Source organism: Leopardus geoffroyi, chromosome B4 (genome assembly GCF_018350155.1).
Source record: "Leopardus geoffroyi isolate Oge1 chromosome B4, O.geoffroyi_Oge1_pat1.0, whole genome shotgun sequence".
Classification (NCBI taxonomy): Eukaryota; Metazoa; Chordata; class Mammalia; order Carnivora; family Felidae; genus Leopardus; species Leopardus geoffroyi.
In genome coordinates this window covers 137,913,477-137,930,154 of record NC_059341.1, presented here as the reverse complement: position 1 = coordinate 137,930,154, position 16,678 = coordinate 137,913,477, and the positions used below count along the sequence as shown (strand labels likewise).

Genomic DNA, 16,678 nt, shown 5'->3' with positions numbered 1-16,678 from the left:
GTGGCCCGTGTCCCAGGAGAGCGGGGCAGGGGGGCAGTGGGGGTGGGGCACACTCAGAATGCGAACAGCCCTTTCAGGGCCGAATCGTTTCAAGACCCCCATCATCTCTGCCCAGAGAGATGCATGGTCACTCCCGCACCCGTTTTATGGAGGGGAAAACTGAGGCCATCAAAGATCTATTAGAACGGCTCGTGCCTCTACAGCTAGGACTTACCAAACGTGGTTGTTCTGTGCCCAGGATAACGCTTCGGTACCTGTGCAAATCTTTACGAGAAATCCCTGTTAGTACCCAAATGATGGCATATGACCTATCCACGAAAAGGAACGCAGAACTGACACATGCTACCACGTGGATGAACCCTGAAAGCACTGTGTTAGGTGAAAGAAGGCAGGCACAAGAGATGATCCCATTTATACGAAACGTCCACAAGAGGCAAGTCCATAGACAGAAAGTGGTCGGTGGCTGCTGGGGGAGGTGGGGGGTTAGACAGGTAGCAGCCAAACAGTGCGGGTTCTTTCCGAGGTGAAGAGACGTCCTAAAGTTGGCTGGGGGGACAGTTTCACATGATGTGCGGGTACAGTAAAAACCACTGGACCATGTAGGCTTTATGGGGGTCAGGCGAATGTCATGTGAATTATATCTCAATAAAGGGGTTTGAAAAAATTAACAAAGCTGGGTCAAAACGGCACACACGGTTTGGCCCGATTTTTTAACAGCAAAAGAAAATGGACATTGTTACAATGCTGTGTCTTGGGAGCTTCAGGATCAGGACTGATAAATCCATTCGGTTTTCCACATCTATCCCTTTTTCATTTTTGCAAAAGCCTGTACTGCCCTTAATACGAGATACAGTGATCTGAACTAAGACAATGTATGGCTAACAATATAAATAATGTTTTATGAACGTAAAAGACTTAAGGCCTTGCTGCCTTCTGCTTGTTCAAAACTCCCTTGGGGCGCCTGGGTGGCTCAGTCGGCTGAGCGTCCGACTTCGGCTCAGGTCATGATCTCTCGGTTCGTGGGTTCGAGCCCCGCGTCGGGCTCTGTGCTGACGGCTCAGAGCCTGGAGCCCGTTTCCGATTCTGTGTCTCCCTCTCTCTCTGCCCCTCCCCCGTTCATGCTCTGTCTCTCTCTGTCTCAAAAATAAATATAAAAAAAATTTTTTTTAATTAAAAAAACAAAACGTGGGGCGCCTGGGTGGCGCAGTCGGTTAAGCGTCCGACTTCAGCCAGGTCACGATCTCGCGGTCCGCGAGTTCGGGCCCTGCGTCGGGCTCTGGGCTGACGGCTCAGAGCCTGGAGCCTGTTTCCGATTCTGTGTCTCCCTCTCTCTCTGCCCCTCCCCCGTTCATGCTCTGTCTCTCTCTGCCCCAAAAATAAATAAACGTTGAAAAAAAGAAAAAATAAAATAAAATAAAACTCCCCGTTGGCTAAGTGCTGTCTTTCGTCTCTCCACTTTACAGACGGTAACACTGACGCAGGGCAGAGGTCAGGGAGTCACCCGCCCGGTGCAGAGCCCGTGAAGAGGCGGCAGGGCGGGACCCCAGGGATCTTACCCACAACAGTGGCCGGAGGCGAGTCCCGGAGGGCCCCGGGCAAGGGCAGGCACGGCCCTTCTCCAAGGGGGTCGCTGAGAGCCAGCCCACGGTGGCCTCCCCTGCTGGCTCTCGGGGGAGAAGTCGGCGTCTGTGCTCGTCCACGAGCACGACAGCTGCCGAGGTTTAAACATTAGGATCTAATCTAGAATGAAAACGACACGTGTGTGCCCGGGACGCGGCCATCCCACCCGCGGACACACACGCACAGCAGGTGTCCATCTGTGCACGGGAGCAGGACGGCGTGAGCAGCGCCAGCGAAAGAGCCCCAGACGGGAGACGACCCGAGGACCCGCAGACGGCAGAGGGGAGCGGCCACCGTCGCGCTCCGCAGCCGCGCGGCCCCGCCGAGCACAGGGCCGGGCGCCAGAGACGCGAGGCCGCGGGGTCCCGCTCTTCAGAAGCTCGAAGCAGGCGAAGCGAACCCGCGGTGATGAGGTCCGGGAGGGGCCCCCCGGGCCGGCCACGCTCCGTCTCTGGGTGCCGTTACGTGCGCGTTCACGCAGCGAGAGTTCGGTGAACCCGGCGGGTCAGGTCTGCCAAGCGGTCGGGGTGGGGGGGGGGGGGCGCCCAGGAAGCGGAGAGGCTGCTTGGGGTTCCCTGGAGGGAGGCGGCGGGAGGGCAGGCCGGGGGCTCGAGCCCGGGAGAGGCGGCCACGCAGGCCGTGCACGCAGCAACCGGGTCCTGGGCAGGGCAGCCGAGCCCCTCACACGGAGGGGAACAGACTCGGGCCCTCGGAGGCGCTCCGGCCGAGAGAGGGACCCACACAGGAAGAGGTCGGCGTGGAGAAGGGAGCCGACCTCGCCGGAAACGTGGGGACGCGGACAGAGGTCACGCACGGGCGGGGGAGGCCACGGACACCAAGAACGCCAGGGCACAACCTCCCCGGCCCCCCGCTGCCTACGTCGCGTGCACGACAAGACGATGCTGGGGGCACACGCTATGCAGAGCCCAGGCCTGCAGTCACACGGGCGGGGGGTTCCTGGCTGGACAGGGCGGACAGGTGTCCTCTTGGCCACCTGCATCCCCTCCGCCCCCGCCGGTAATCACCCGCTTTCCCCCCCACACGCACACGTGCACGTACGTCCACATGTGCAGAGTCTGTGTGCACATCGTATGCACACACAGCCTGTGCAATGTTGAAGGAAGCTCCACTTTGGGCACCGAGGACAGAACCAGGGGTCTTTGCCTGGCCAGTCACGGCACCAAATTCCCTGAGCCGCCGAGATGGGCTCGGGAGTGACCACATGCCCCCTGCTGTTCCAACCAGAGTGAACTCTGAGACTCCTATGGAAGCTACTGAGAATACTTCTTTTTTTCTTAGTTTATTTATTTTGAGAGAGAGAGAGAGAGGGCACACAGTGGGGGACAGGCAGAGAGCGAGGGAGAGAGAGAATCCCAAGCAGGCTCCCAGCTCAGAGCCCAGCGTGTGGCTCTAACTCACGAACCGTGAGAGCATGACCTGAGCTAAAATCGAGAGTCGGACGCTTAACAGAGACTGAGCTACTCAGGCACCCCTGAGAAGAGATACTTCTTAAATGTGTCCTGCTGTGCCCAAACCTGGAGGACATGGGCCTGGAACCACCAAAGGTCACCACCTGGAACTTGAAAAAATGAAGCCAAAGGCAGAAGACACAGCAAGATAGAGAACAGTCCCTAAAACACTATGCGCCCGGAACCAGCTGCACCTGAATGCAAAGATCCCATAAATCCTCTCTTCTGCGTAAGCCGGTTTGGGTTACAGACAACCTGTCACTTCTCTTTTTTTTTTTTTTTTTTTTAACTTTTTGATGTTTATTCATTTTTGGGGGGTGGGGAGAGAATGAGCGGGGGACGGGTAGAGAGAGAGACAGAGACTCCGTAATGAACGGCACGAGTTTCTGGATCACGCACGTGCGTTCTCTTCTTACAAGTTTCCGCACTCTGGACAATTGTGACCAAGAAACAGCTGTAGGGGCGGCTGCTTGCCTCAGTCGGTTCAGCGTCCAACTCTTGATTTCGGCTCAGGTCATGATCCCACATTTGTGGGATGGAACCCCCCCGTCAGACTCTATGCTGAGTGTGCAGAACCTGCTTGGGATTCTCTCCCCTTCCCCCCTCTGCCCCTCACTCTCTCTCTCTCTCTCTCTCTGCCCCCCCCCCCGCCCTCCCCTGGCTCTCTCTCTCATAATAAATAAATAAGCAAACACTTAAAAAAACAACTGTAGATGGGAGTTAGGAGGCTGGAATGCTGCCCTTGCCCGGCCCCCTCACGCTGAGAAAGGCTACTGTCCCCATTTACCAGAGAACAAAACTGAGGCCAAGGGGCCGTGCACACAGACCCGAGTCAGCCCCGGGGTGCCTCCACTTGCTCCGGGCTCCTCACACCTTCTCCCTGGCGCACGCGTGCCTAGGCTCTCCCCATCTCCCGCTTCTGGGAGCCACGACACTGCCCGAGCTCACAGGCCCGTCTCGACCGGCCTCCTCCCTCGCCTCCTGGTGCGCCCCTGCCGTCACCTGCCCTGAGGCCCCGGCCAGCCTCCTCGCCTCCTCTCCTCGGACGGCTATGTGGCCTCGCCAAGGGTTTTGCCCTCTCGGGCCGAGACACGGCAAAAGCTCTGCGCTGCCCGCCTCGCTGACTTGCTGCTGAAGCCAGTTGGTGGGAGACCCCGGCAGGGGGAGGGAGGGAGAGGGCAGAGGCGCCCGGAGAGAGGCCTCAGGAAGAGGGACAGGGGAGGCCTCGGGGGTCACATGCCTGCGCACACAGACAAGGGCACCCTGGCCGTGCCCTCTGGGCCATCACCTCGGGCAGGCCCCTCCCCGTGGCACAATTCCAGGCCAGTCCCCGGAGACCCGCATTTCACACCAGTGACCTGGCCTGCCAGCTCCCTGCCCTCGCCTCCCTGGGCTGGCCTGCCCTGCATTTTCCTGACGCCACGGCTTCTGAGGGCAGGGAAGGTAGATGGGGTGACGGCCGGGGCCGGGGTGCACACAGGGGACCGGGCTTGCTCCCTGGTAGGAACGGGGAGCACAGAGCACCAGGCAGGGGAGGCCCCGCACCGCCCGACCCGGACCCCAAGGCCCACTCTCTTCCCAGTCCAGCTCTGCCCAAGCCGGAGGCAGCTGGCTGGGGACCTGGGAGGACAGGAGGGGGACACCGGGCCTGGCTGAGAGGCCCTGCTGCTGGCAGAGAAACTGAGAAAAGAAACTCAATCGCCTGCGCCCTCGCTCTGGGCGCGGCCACGGCAGCTGGTCTGCGAGGAGCGGTGGCCAGGAAGCCTGGCGAGACGAGAACTCTCCTCAGGTTAGTCATCTGTCCCTGGGCCACCCAACCAGGCTTGCGGCCGGGCACAGGGATGCCAAGGGCCGTTGCTGCCTGGGGCGGGGGAAAACCCAGCCTTGTGGGGGGGACGCACCGCCACCCTGTCATTCCACTTTTCCTTACAACAGGCAAGAGGGGCTCCCTGATGTCTGATGACGGAAGGGGGCCACCCTGTCCCCACCCCCAGAGTCCCACCCGCCCCTTTCGTGGGCTAGCCTGGGGTGATAAGCCCGTTACAGGCCAGACAAACAGCTGGAAAGCAATCTTCTGGAGGCGCCTCTTGAGGGACCCACCCGACCCAGGGGAGGAGAATCCTTCCGGAACATTCCTACTTCAAAGCCTCACAGGGGGCACCAACCACCAGGGGGAACAGCCAGAGGGGACCCAGGCCTCTTCCTCCCCCACTGTCCGTGGGGAAAGGCCTCCCTGCGACGCAGCACATCTGGAAGTCCTGGCGAGGCGGAGTCGGGAGTTCAAAGCTCCCAAAGGCAAGAAGGCTTTGTGTTTCCTCCAGAGTCTGCTTCGGTTAAAGCAGAGTAATATTTACTCCTTTTTTCCCTTACAAGCTCAGAACCTTTACCCCGATCCCCTACCTCAAAATGCACAGGCAGCTGTATTTGTTTTAAAGTCTGTACGCCCAGATGGTGGGCACGTCACACACAATCGGTGCCTTGTGGCAACAGCTAGTCTGGGGGAGGGGGAGCCCTGTGAGCTCCGCCCCGCCCCCCCCCCCCCCCCCCGCATGACCGTAATCCTACACTGGAAAAGAAACCCAGGCTCTCCCCCACCATCCCAGAGTGCTCCGCGGGCTTGCACCACAGGCCTCCCCCAACCCTCCACACCCCTCCGCTGCAGGCCGTCGGTGGGACCCCACCCCACACAGGATGGGAGTGCGGCCAGGGCAGGGGAAGGAAGCCCGTCCTCAGTGCTGTTGCTCAGGAGCCCAGGGGTTCCTCGGGAAGGCCGCCAGGCACAGGTGGCCTGTCTTTCCAGGTCCAGGAGCCCAAACGCTGCCGACTGGCTGGCTGGGCATCCAGGGGGGCAGAGGGCTCTGGCACCAGGGTGGGTCTGGTCCCACTGGCCTTGTGATGGTTGATTTTATGTGTCAACTTGTCTGGCCGATGGTGCCCAGTTGTTGGTCAAACACTAGCTCAGATGCTGCCTTGGAGGTATTTGTAGATGTCGTTAACGTTTACAATCAGGTGACCCTGCATAAAACAGATGATGCACCATAATGGGGGGTGGGCCTCATCTAATCAGGTGAAGACCTTAAGCGCAAACAGGTTTTTTTCAGAGAACAACTTCCGCCTCAAGACTACAACATAAAGGAGTGCCTGGGTGGTTCAGGTGGTTAAGCGTCTGACTCTTGATTTCAGCTCAGCTCATGATCTTGGGGTTCGTGAATTGAAGCCCCGCGTCGGGCTCTGTGCTGACAGTGGGAGCCTGGACCCTGCTTCGGATTCTGTGTCTCCCTCCCTCTCTGCCCCTGCCCCACGCTCTCCCTCGCTCTCTCTCAAAAATAAACACAAAAAAATAAACGTTAAAGAATCACAAAACAGTGACACAAGGAAGGACCGCAGTGAACATACTGTGCCATCAACTCTCAGTGTACAGCAAGAAAACTGAGGCCCAGAGAGGGTGAGGGACTTGCCCATAGTCACACAGCAAGTCAGTGGAGAGCCGGATCTTAAAACCAGGACTCCTGACTCCAGCCTAGAACCAGAATGACTCCACATATGGCGGGAAATCGTCAACCAAACTTTTTTAAATGCAAAGAGGAAAGGAACCACTGGCACGTTCCATCACCCCGCCCCAACCACAGTTAATTCAGTCTCGTCGTCGCTTCCAGGAAGTTCAAGGTGTTGCTCTGTGTCGGGCCAGGATTCAACTAGAACTCCTCGGCTGGTGTCTGCAACGGGACCCCCCCCCCCCATCAAGTGTCTTGAACTGTTATTTGAATCTCACGCTACAAACGGACCCCCTGGCATTTACGACCAGTCCTCGCAGGTGCCTCCTCGTAGCCGTGTGAGCAAACCTGTGCCTTGATGGAAAACTACACCTTGTCTAGAACAGAGAACACCCTTTGGGGTTGACTCCACCCCTGGGAGCTAGTTTATAACTGCACACTGCTGTCGGCTGAGAGCAACACGAATAATTCTCGCCTACAGACACACGAATAATTCTCGCCTACAGATGTGCAAATTCCATCCTGTCTGGTGGACTTCTCTCCCTTCCCCGCCCTCTCCCCCCAAATGCCCCAAATCACCTCCATTTTCATTTCGATCCTCCCGATCTGTAAGTGCCTCTGGACTTCAGATCCTTTCGGCCAGTGACAGCATGTGCCTGGTTCCCTCATAAGCTAAATAAAATCTTTAACTGCGTTCATTTTTCCATCAGTAAGACAGTCAGGGTTTTCTGCCTTTTTTGAAAATTATCGTTTAAGGGGCGCCTGGGTGGCGCAGTCGGTTGAGCGTCCGACTTCAGCCAGGTCACGATCTCGCGGTCCGTGAGTTCGAGCCCCGCGTCGGGCTCTGGGCTGATGGCTCAGAGCCTGGAGCCTGTTTCCGATTCTGTGTCTCCCTCTCTCTCTGCCCCTCCCCCGTTCATGCTCTGTCTCTCTCTGTCCCAAAAATAAATAAACGTTGAAAAAAAAAAAAAAAAAGAAAATTATCGTTTAATGGGACTTTGCTCTGGGCGCCTGGAGCCTTGCAAGGACGGGACGCTAAATGAAGGAAAGGCATTTCTATCCCTGCCTTACTAACAAGAAAACGGGCATAGAGGATAAGGCCCCACTGCCCAGGGTTTAAGTCCAGCTTGGACTCCACCCTCGCCCCTCACCCTGGGCCTCCTTCTCCTCTCTCTCTCCCATGGCTATGGCCACAGAAACCCAGCGCATCTGAGGCTTTCCCAAACCCCATGCTGCTCCCACCTACCCCAGGGCCTTGACACAGACTCTTCCCTGAGCCTTTTAAGTTCTTTCCGCCCCCGTGAGGTTTGCTCCAAACAACAAATATGTTATTCCAACACCGCTTCTCTGATTCTCCGACACGAACTGGGGTCCTACAATGCAACCCTGTTCGGACACAAACTACCAGGAGTCAGCACAGACCCCACTGGTGAATGGCTCAGTCCCACAGTGACTGTCCCCATTTCGGACACCAGTCCCGAGTCCCAGGTTCCCAGGCTGTTGCACCTCTGTCTGACTTGGCTACAAGTTCGGGGGTTCCCACAACCCCCATTCAGGTTCAGTAATTCAGTAGAACAATTCACAAACTCAGGAAAGCGCTTCACTTATGGTCACAGGCTCACGGAACGGGCTACGACTCAGGACCAGGCAAACAGGAGCCGCACAGGGCGAGCGCTGGAGAGGGGGGTGCTCGAGGAGCCTCCCGCCCACCCTCCCAGCACATCAACGTGCTCACCAATCTGGAAGCTTCTCGGCTTCAGAGCTTGTACCCATTACCCGTTGCGGGAGACGGGGCGTGGCTGAATCACGGCCGTGGGGGATGGCCCCTCCCTGGAAGTTGAGGGGTGGGGCTGAAAGTTCTAACCCTCTAATCAGGATTGGGGGGAGAGGGGGAGATACTCTGGCCACCAGTCCCATCCCCATGCTATCAGAGGGCCCAGCCAGAGTCGCCTCATTAGCATGAACTCAGGTAAGGTCGAAAGGGATCCTTTATGAATAAGACACTGCCCTCAGAGGGTCTCCAGGGTTCTCAGGAGCCCCCTGGCAGGAAATGGGACAGAGACCAAATACATGGACATTACACTGCTCGGCCTGTGTATCCTTTATCCTCGGACCGCGTCAGAGGACTCCCCCTCTGCAGACTCCCCCACAGGGTTAGTGTCCCTCACCCCGTCCGTAAACCTGCACCGGCTGCAAACGTGTGCCTATTTCTGTGGCCCTTAGGTTAATGTTACCACGGGCCGCCCTCACCAGATCAGTTTCAGGAGGGCCGAGCTGCTGTGTGGGCTTGTTAAAACGGGATCCCGAGAACCCAGCTCCGTGCAGACACTACAAATGGACCCTTTCTCCTCGGCGGTGACCTTGGGGCACAAGCCCGGCTCCCTCCACCTGAGCCCACCCACCTCAACTCCCGCCAAGCTGAGCTGTGAGCCGGGCTCCCGGAGGAGCCCCCCCCGCAGGGATGGGGGGCCGGGGCAGCCGGGGCGGGGGTGCTGCGCCGGCTGGAGACGGTGGACCAGAGCAGGCACGTGGCAACCTGGATCCCATGCGAAAGAGATTTCAAACCACCGAACTCATCTGTTTATAATTCACAGCAAAATGGTTTGTTGCTATAAAAATATATTTGCACATTTCACAAATAGACCCTCCCAGCAATTATCTTAAGGCGGTAGCTACAACTTACCACCTACCAACCCCGGGCAAATTAGCACCACGCTGAATTCGAGTGGTGTGGTCCTGTGCGGGGGCGCACAGAGGAAGGGCTCGGGGAGGAGGGGGCTTGTGTCTCAGAAAAGGGGTTCTGCTAAAGGGCTCGGGGAGGAGCGGAGGGCCCCTAACCCCGTATTTCACAGGCCCCAAGGCCCAGGGAGAAAGGGGCTGGCACACCCAACGGGGTAGGAGCCCTCGCTCGTGGCTGGGAGGGGGTCACCGCTGAGTTGGGATTCCGGGCTCTCTAAGGGTACCCTGCAAAAAAGTAATTTTTGCCCTTTGTTTCAGCCATGCCCCAAATGCATGAACTCAGACCCCCCCACACTACCCACTCTGCCTCCCAGACAGCACTGGGTCCCTGCCACCAGCAAGAAGGCCTGTGCCGACCATTTGTGCAGGTAGCCGGGCCAGAGGTCACTACAGCCTGTGCAGGGTGCCCAGGTGAGACACCAGCAGCAGCAGAATCCAAAGAAGCTGTGACCGGCTGCACGACCTTGCCAGAAGCCTGCCCACAAGTCCCAGCGAAGTCTGGTGCTCTGAAAGGGCCAAGGGACCGCTGGGGCCACCCATCCCTCCCATGCCCCTCGTCGCCAACGTCAAGACTCGGCTGCTCCCACAGCCTCTGGACAGACAAGGCTGCTCCCTCCCCAGCATTCCTGTCGCCCTGCCTGGGGTTTCCCACGTGCTCACTCAGGCTCACTCGGGCATATGCCATCACCTGCAGGACCCTGTGGGGTGGCCTGATTACCTGAGAGTAATCCCGTCTCCCTTCTCAAAGGTTTGTGGGGGAAACCAAGCCTGAGCCAATCAGCACATGGCAATTTCTCTGGTCTCCGGGGTGGGTTTGTTCAGGCCCATGAGGCACCGAGAAGATTTCCAGATGCTTCTGAGAAAGATCTCAAGACAGGAGCGCTGGAGAAGTCTCTCTCCAAAGAGCCAGAAGAGGCCTGGAATGGCTGCAGCCAACTCACTTCCACTGAAGATCCAGAGGCCCATATAAAAAAGGCAGAGAACTGCCAAACCTTGAGCCAGCCATACCTGATCTCCACGCTATACCATCTCAGCTACATGGGCCAATAAATCCCCCCGCCTTGACTTTTCGGGCCCATTGAGAATGGGGTTTTCTCTTTATCAACAGCGTCCTGATGCTTTGGTTGCCTGCCCACCCCAGGCTGGGAGAGGGGCTTCCTCGGGGCTCTGGCAGCCCCCAGCTCCATCACAGCCCTCATCAGCCTGCACCATACGTCCTGTCCTTGACCCGTCACCACGTGTTCACCGACAGCCAGGGCCGTGGGTGGACGCAGCAGGAGCTGGGAGTATCTGTTGAACAAGAGAACACACAAAGCGCACACCACAGAGTCCAGCATTCAAGGCCTCCTTGGCCTGGTCTCACCAACAACCCAAGATCACTCCCACTACCCACCTCGCTCACTCCATTCTCCGCCATCCAGGTTGCTCTGTCCCTGGAGACACAGTGGGGGTCTCTGTCATAATCTCCACCCTACAACTCAGACCTTCAGAGTGAGGGGACCATGGGCCCTCACCTCTCCTAAGGGGTGTTCAGTCCCGTGCTCCCCACCCTCAAACCACCCACACCTCCCCCCCCGGGTGCTGCACTTGAATACCCCGACTGCCCAGTCCACACCCTGCAGTTCTTGGAAGAACATTCAAACTCCCGCAAAGCACCTGAACGACTGGCTCTTCGCGCCTGGGCCCGCCACCCTCTCACGCCACCTCTGCACCGACCCCACTTGCGTTGCTCCGGCCACAGAGGCCTCAAGTGTCTCCGAGGCTGCTCCTCAAACACATCAAGCTGTGCCTGCCTCCGGGCCTTTACACATGCTGTCTCAGCTACCCGGAACACACGGCCCCTGCAGGGAATAAGCGATCCATAAGTGGCTCGCCAGGATCACCACCGGCTCAAGTGCAATTTAATACTTCAATCTGGGGGCGCCTGGCTAGCTCATGCTCATAGAGCATGCGACTCTTGATCTCAGGGTTATCAGTTCAAACCCCAAGCTGGGTGGAGAGATTCCTTAAAAATAAAACTTTTTTTAAAAAGTTCTTGAAAATAATCATAATAGGGGCGCCTGGGTGGCTCAGCCGGTTGAGTCTCCGACTTCAGCTCAGGTCATGATTTCGCGATTCATGAGTTCGAGCCCCGCGTCGGGCTCTGTGCTGACGGCTCGGAGCCTGGCGCCTGCTTCCGAGTCTGTGTCTCCTCTCTCTCTGCTCCTCCCCTGCTCACACGTTATCTCTCTCTCAAAAATAAATAAAGATTAAAAAATTTAAAATAAAATAAAATAATCATAATAATAATACTGAATCTGAATTCAAAGCTACCCGCTACTCCTTGGAAACTGAAGTGGGATCCACGGGGCCCCACTAAACCCACTCTCCACCTTCAGATACCTCTTTATTAAAGACGCGGCTACTGTTTGCCAGGTCAAATAAAGACTTACCCTCACTGTGGCCGGAGAAAAAACAGTCCCCGGGTCCGAGGGGAAGGTCAGCCCACCCTACCTCCCAGGGCCAGGGACCTGGTTCTGATCCCCCTGGGCCCCCATCCAGGGGCCCCTCCGTACGGGTGGCCGCCAGTCCCTGCTCCAGCCGCCGTGAGCAGCAGAGACAGTCACAGGGAGGGACGTGTTCCAGCCGGGCTCATCCCTCCTCGTGGTGCCACCTCCGCGGGGCCAGTCAGCTCCCCTCGGCTCCCACTTCCTGATCTGTGCAGTGGGCACAACACCTCAACGAGCCTCAAATGAAAGATGTCACGCTGAAGGGTCAGTGCCTTCAGAGCCACACGCATCGTAACGGTCACCGCGGATGCGGCAGCGAAGCACAGAACACGCGGAAAGAGGGGGGTCAGGTGCCTCCCAAGTCCGATCAACCGGCCAAAATGCATGGACCTTATCAGGATCCTGACTTAAAAAACAACAACAACAACAAAAAAAGATATTTGAGGCAAATGGGAATCCACATACTAACTGGCCGTCGGATATTATGGAATTACGCTAATTGGTCTATTTTTTTTTTTTTTTTAGGATTTAAAAAAAAATTTTTTTTTTTACATTGATTTATCTTTGAGAAACAGAGTGAGACAAAGCGTGAGCGGGGGAGGGGCAGAGAGAGGAGACACAGAATCCGAAGCAGCTCCAGACTCTGAGCTGTCAGCCCAGAGCCCGACGCGGGGCTCGAACTCACAAACTGTGAGATCGCGACCTGAGCCCAAGTCGGACGCTTCACCGACTGAGCCACCCAGGCGCCCCTAGGATTTTATTTTTAAGTCACCTCTACACCCAGCGTGGGGGTCGAACTCACAACCCTGAGATCAAGAGTCGCACGCTCCACGACTGAGCCAGCCGGGCGTCCCTGTGTTAGTTGTTTGAAGTGCAACACCAGTTCTGTGGTCGTGTTAAAAAAGGGGATTCATACCGGAATATTTACGGAGTCTGAGGTCTGGGGACTGCTTTACAATAACACACGAGTAAGAAAGGGAGACAGGAGGTGAGTAGGTGGGGTGGAGTGGGTTGGAGGTCCCAGGTGGGGGGAGCCTAGGTAGGCCAGGCTTGGCTGCAGCACGGCCGTGGTTGACGCTGGGATCCTGCTTACTTCTGAATACCTGACGTTCTCCATAAATAAGAAAACACAAATGAATAAAGAACGCAAGGTGTTATAACAGCACAGAACCGAAGCTGGTGACCTGGGAGTTACGGGAGCCTTAGAAGCAACAAGAACTTAGTGGAGAACAAGGTCTAAAGAAGAAGCAATTTCCAGGGGCGCCTGGGTGGCTCAGGCGGTTAAGCGTCCGACTTCGGCTCAGGTCACGATCTCACCGTTTTTGGGTTCGAGCCCCTCGTCGGGCTCTGTGCCCACAGCTCAGAGCCTGAAGCCTGCTTCAGATTCCCTCTCTCTGCCCCTCCCCCGCTCACTCTCGGTCTCTCAAAAATGAATAAACGTTAAAAAAAAAAAAAAAAAAAAAGGAGGCAATTTCTAAAAGCCCCACCCACGCCTGCTGGTTCAAAATCCTCCCCGGCTTCAACCACCAAAGCTCTCTGGGAGATAACAAACGTGCCAGCCCAGACAGCCTACCTCCCGCCCGAGTTTTCTTGGCTGGTTTTAATTTGACCCTGAGTGGGGGGAAGGGAGGGGACAACTCCCCTGAGTTTCTGGACACCTGACCTGCCAAACCAGTTCCTTCTGATGGACAGTCACCTGGCTAACTCACGGCTCGGCTCTGTCCAGCATCACTGAAGAAAGAACCGCTCCGCCCCTCGGCCAAGGGCAGGAACGGGTTCCACACAAGCTCGCCCTTCCTGCTTTCCCGAGATCAGTGGGCAGAAGGGATACTGACGCTTACAAAGGTGCGCGCCTTGTTCGAAGGCGCTTTGCACAAATTAACAACCCCAATGACCCCACGAGTAGGTAATAACACTGTCTGTATTTTGCAGATGGGACACCAGGGCACAGGGTGGCTACGGCTCTGGTTGGCAGCTGCAGGCCACACGGCCGGGGGTCTGGGAGGTGGGGGAGTCAGGCTGAGCACCCGACCCCCACTGAGTGCCCACGTACTCCCGCTGAGCCGCAGGGCAGCCTGCTGACGCAGCCCATTTGAGAAAGGTCAGCAGACGGTGACGATGACCCAGCCGGGTCTCCAGCCTTCCAGGGACCCAGAAACTTGGACTGCACCCAGGGCCTCCGCGTGAGGTCGCTGGGGCAGGACTCAGGAGCGGCACGTCACTTGCAAGAGCCCCACACCGGGCAGCTTCCAGGCCGTCCCCACCCAGTACTGGGCCCGGAAGGGCTCCCCTCAAATGTGCCCCAGGAGGCCCGGGGAGCCTCTGGATACGCCTGGCACGTGTTCTCTGAGCATCCGTTTTCACTTAAGGATTGAGGGAAAAGTTTAACGATGTATCTGAAAAACCGAACACGTCATTCTTACATGGCCGTGCTGATTTCCTCGAGATCGGAAGGGCAGTCACCGGCCGACTCTGACTGTCCCCACCACGAAGGCAGACCTCAGTGCCCTGGAAGGAGCCACAGCACAGCGGGCACCAAAGCTGGCTCTCCACTCACTCACTGGCCCTGCGACCTCGGAAAGGCACCCGAGCCTCCTTGCCTCAGTTTCCCCATCCCTGAAAGAGGGTTAGAATCAAGGAATGGGAGGGGTTCTTGGGTGTGGGGAAAGACAAGCACCCCGGGGGACATCCGGGTGGTCTGAGCTCTTACTGCCCCCTCTTTAACTGAAGCCACCGTCTCCGGTGCGCCCACAACTGACTTGGCCTGGAACCAGCTTAGTAGGGAGATGCCATTGGTCCACAGGATGTCTAATCAAGTAAGCGTCCAGACCTCAAAACATCTCGCTGAGGTCACCTTCCAATGACTCCAGTGACGTTTTCCAAGTAAATTCCTGATGGCTCCACCTATGGTAACCCACAGGCATTTCCACCCCAGCTTACAGGTGAATTATCCCCCACCCTCTGGGTGACCTCAACATGCATACCTTCCTGCCCACCTCCCATCCATCTTCCAGTCCAATGGCTGCCTCCTCCAGGATGCCCTCCCTGACCTCCCACTAGCCACTGGCCTCCCTCTGGGTCCCCTGTGGGCAGGGACTGTGGAGATAGATGGCTGTCCACACAAAGTAGCTGGGCTCGGGCCAGTACCCTGGGTCCCTGTTCGCCCCTGCCCCCACGCAGCGTTGGATTAAAGGAGGAACTCACACACAAGGCCCCCAAAGTGCCAACAGAAACCACCCAAAGGAGGTTTACTGTTGAGTCTTAATTTAAATTTTGAGTTTCTACCTGGACAAACGTCAACACTGCCTTTCACAGACCCGCTGGAGCACAGCACAGCGCTCTCTGGAACCCGCCCAGCCTCTGACGCGAACAAAACCTCAAAGTCTGTGGCGGCCAGACAGCCAAGGCCATGTGCCCACCCCACCAAACTAGGACTCACAGGAAGCCCTGCCCTGTGCCCCGCTTCCTGAGGATTCCGCGGGGCCTTCTCCGGGGACCTTAGCCACCACCCTTCGCACACCTCCCGAGGCAGCGGGGAGCCCCAAGCCAGTGCCGCTGTCAGTGACCCTGGGAATTCTCAGGCCGGCCGATGCCAGGGGCTGAGAACAGTGAAAGCAGCCAGGACCTCTCCCCTAACCGGTTCCGGAGGCTGACCGGCCGGGGATCTGTTTCTGGCCCACTAATTCTGGCTTCTATCCTCCCTGCTGACCCAGCCAGCAGCCCAGCCAGCGGCCTGGAGTTTGAATAAGCCTAGTGCCTGCTCTGCCTCTGTTTTCTCATCTGGGAAGTGGAAAGATGCCCCCCACCTCCCTGGTTCGGTGTGAGGGGGGGCTGATGTGCCTGAAGTGCCACCCTGCGTCATGGGAGAACCCGAATTAGGGAAGGAAAAAGGGGGGCGGCAAATGTGAACTGAGACAGCCTATCCAGACGGAAACACAAAAGTGGGGGAGACCTGGGGAGGGAGGGTGCGGGGGGGGGGGGCAAGGAGGAGGAGACATCGGAAGAGGGAGAGGAGGAGGAAGGCGGGGAGCAGGGAGGAAGGGGTGCTGCGCAAGGAGAGGGAGGAGAAGCGGGGAGCAGAGAGGGAGGGGTGCAGGGCTAGAAGGCGAGGGGGTGCAGGAGGAGGAAGAGGGAGGGAAGGAGGGGGGCCGGGAAGGAAGGGTGCGGGGCGGGTAGGGGGAGGAGAGGCGGGGAGGGAGGGGTGCAGGGGCGAGGAGGGGGAGGAGTGGCGAGGAGGGACGAGAGGCGAGGAGGGAGGGGTGCAGGGCGGGGGGGGGGGGGGGGGGGGGAGGAGCGCGCTCCAAGAAAACCAGGGGTGGGGGTGGGGGTGGGGGTGGGGCGGTGAGAGGCAGGGACGCCCGCCGGCCGGGGCGGGGCGGCTGGGTTGGCCCGCGTCACGTGTGGCCGCGCCCACCTGAGCTCCCACCCCGCGCGGGCCGCCGCCTCACACCCTCAGAGCCCGCGTGGCGTCCCCACGCGAGGCACAGGCGGACTCCCTCCCGCGGACACGGGGCCTTACCTGCCTACGGCCCGGCCGGCGCCTCACCTGGGCTCCGCGTGCGGCCCACTCACCTGGCCCCGCCCCGGAAGCGGCCCCCACGCCGGGCCCGCCCCTCGCCCCGCCCCTGGCCGCGCGCCGCTGCCGCCGCCGCATTCCTGGGGCGCGGGCTCCCGGGGAGGGGGGGGAGGGGGGTGGTCAGCCGGGTCTCCGCGGGGCCGGGAGGGGCGGGGCGGGAGGGGGCTGGACAGGTGGCCCCGCCTCGGGGGCGGCGCCGCGAGCTCGAAACCCCTGTAGCCTTGCACGCAGGGCGCCCCCCGAGTCTTGCCTGGGTCAAGCCCCTCGGGCACTTTCCTCGCTGATCCGCTT

The 16,678-nt window shown here is 58.5% G+C and overlaps 1 protein-coding gene across 2 annotated transcripts in view; it reads right to left on the bottom strand.

Annotated features, from left to right (window-relative positions):
- The window catches only part of ARHGAP8 (Rho GTPase activating protein 8), a 65,601-nt gene extending 49,199 nt beyond the window's left edge, over nucleotides 1–16,402 (bottom strand). Inside the window, exon 1 of one of the 2 annotated variants that reach the window (XM_045463483.1) lies at nucleotides 16,331–16,402. The gene's annotated coding sequence lies outside the window, so the exon portion shown is untranslated. The remainder of the gene's footprint in view (nucleotides 1–16,330) is intronic. The other variant, XM_045463485.1, reaches the window with a different exon arrangement.
- Between the last annotated feature and the right edge of the window lie 276 nt (nucleotides 16,403–16,678).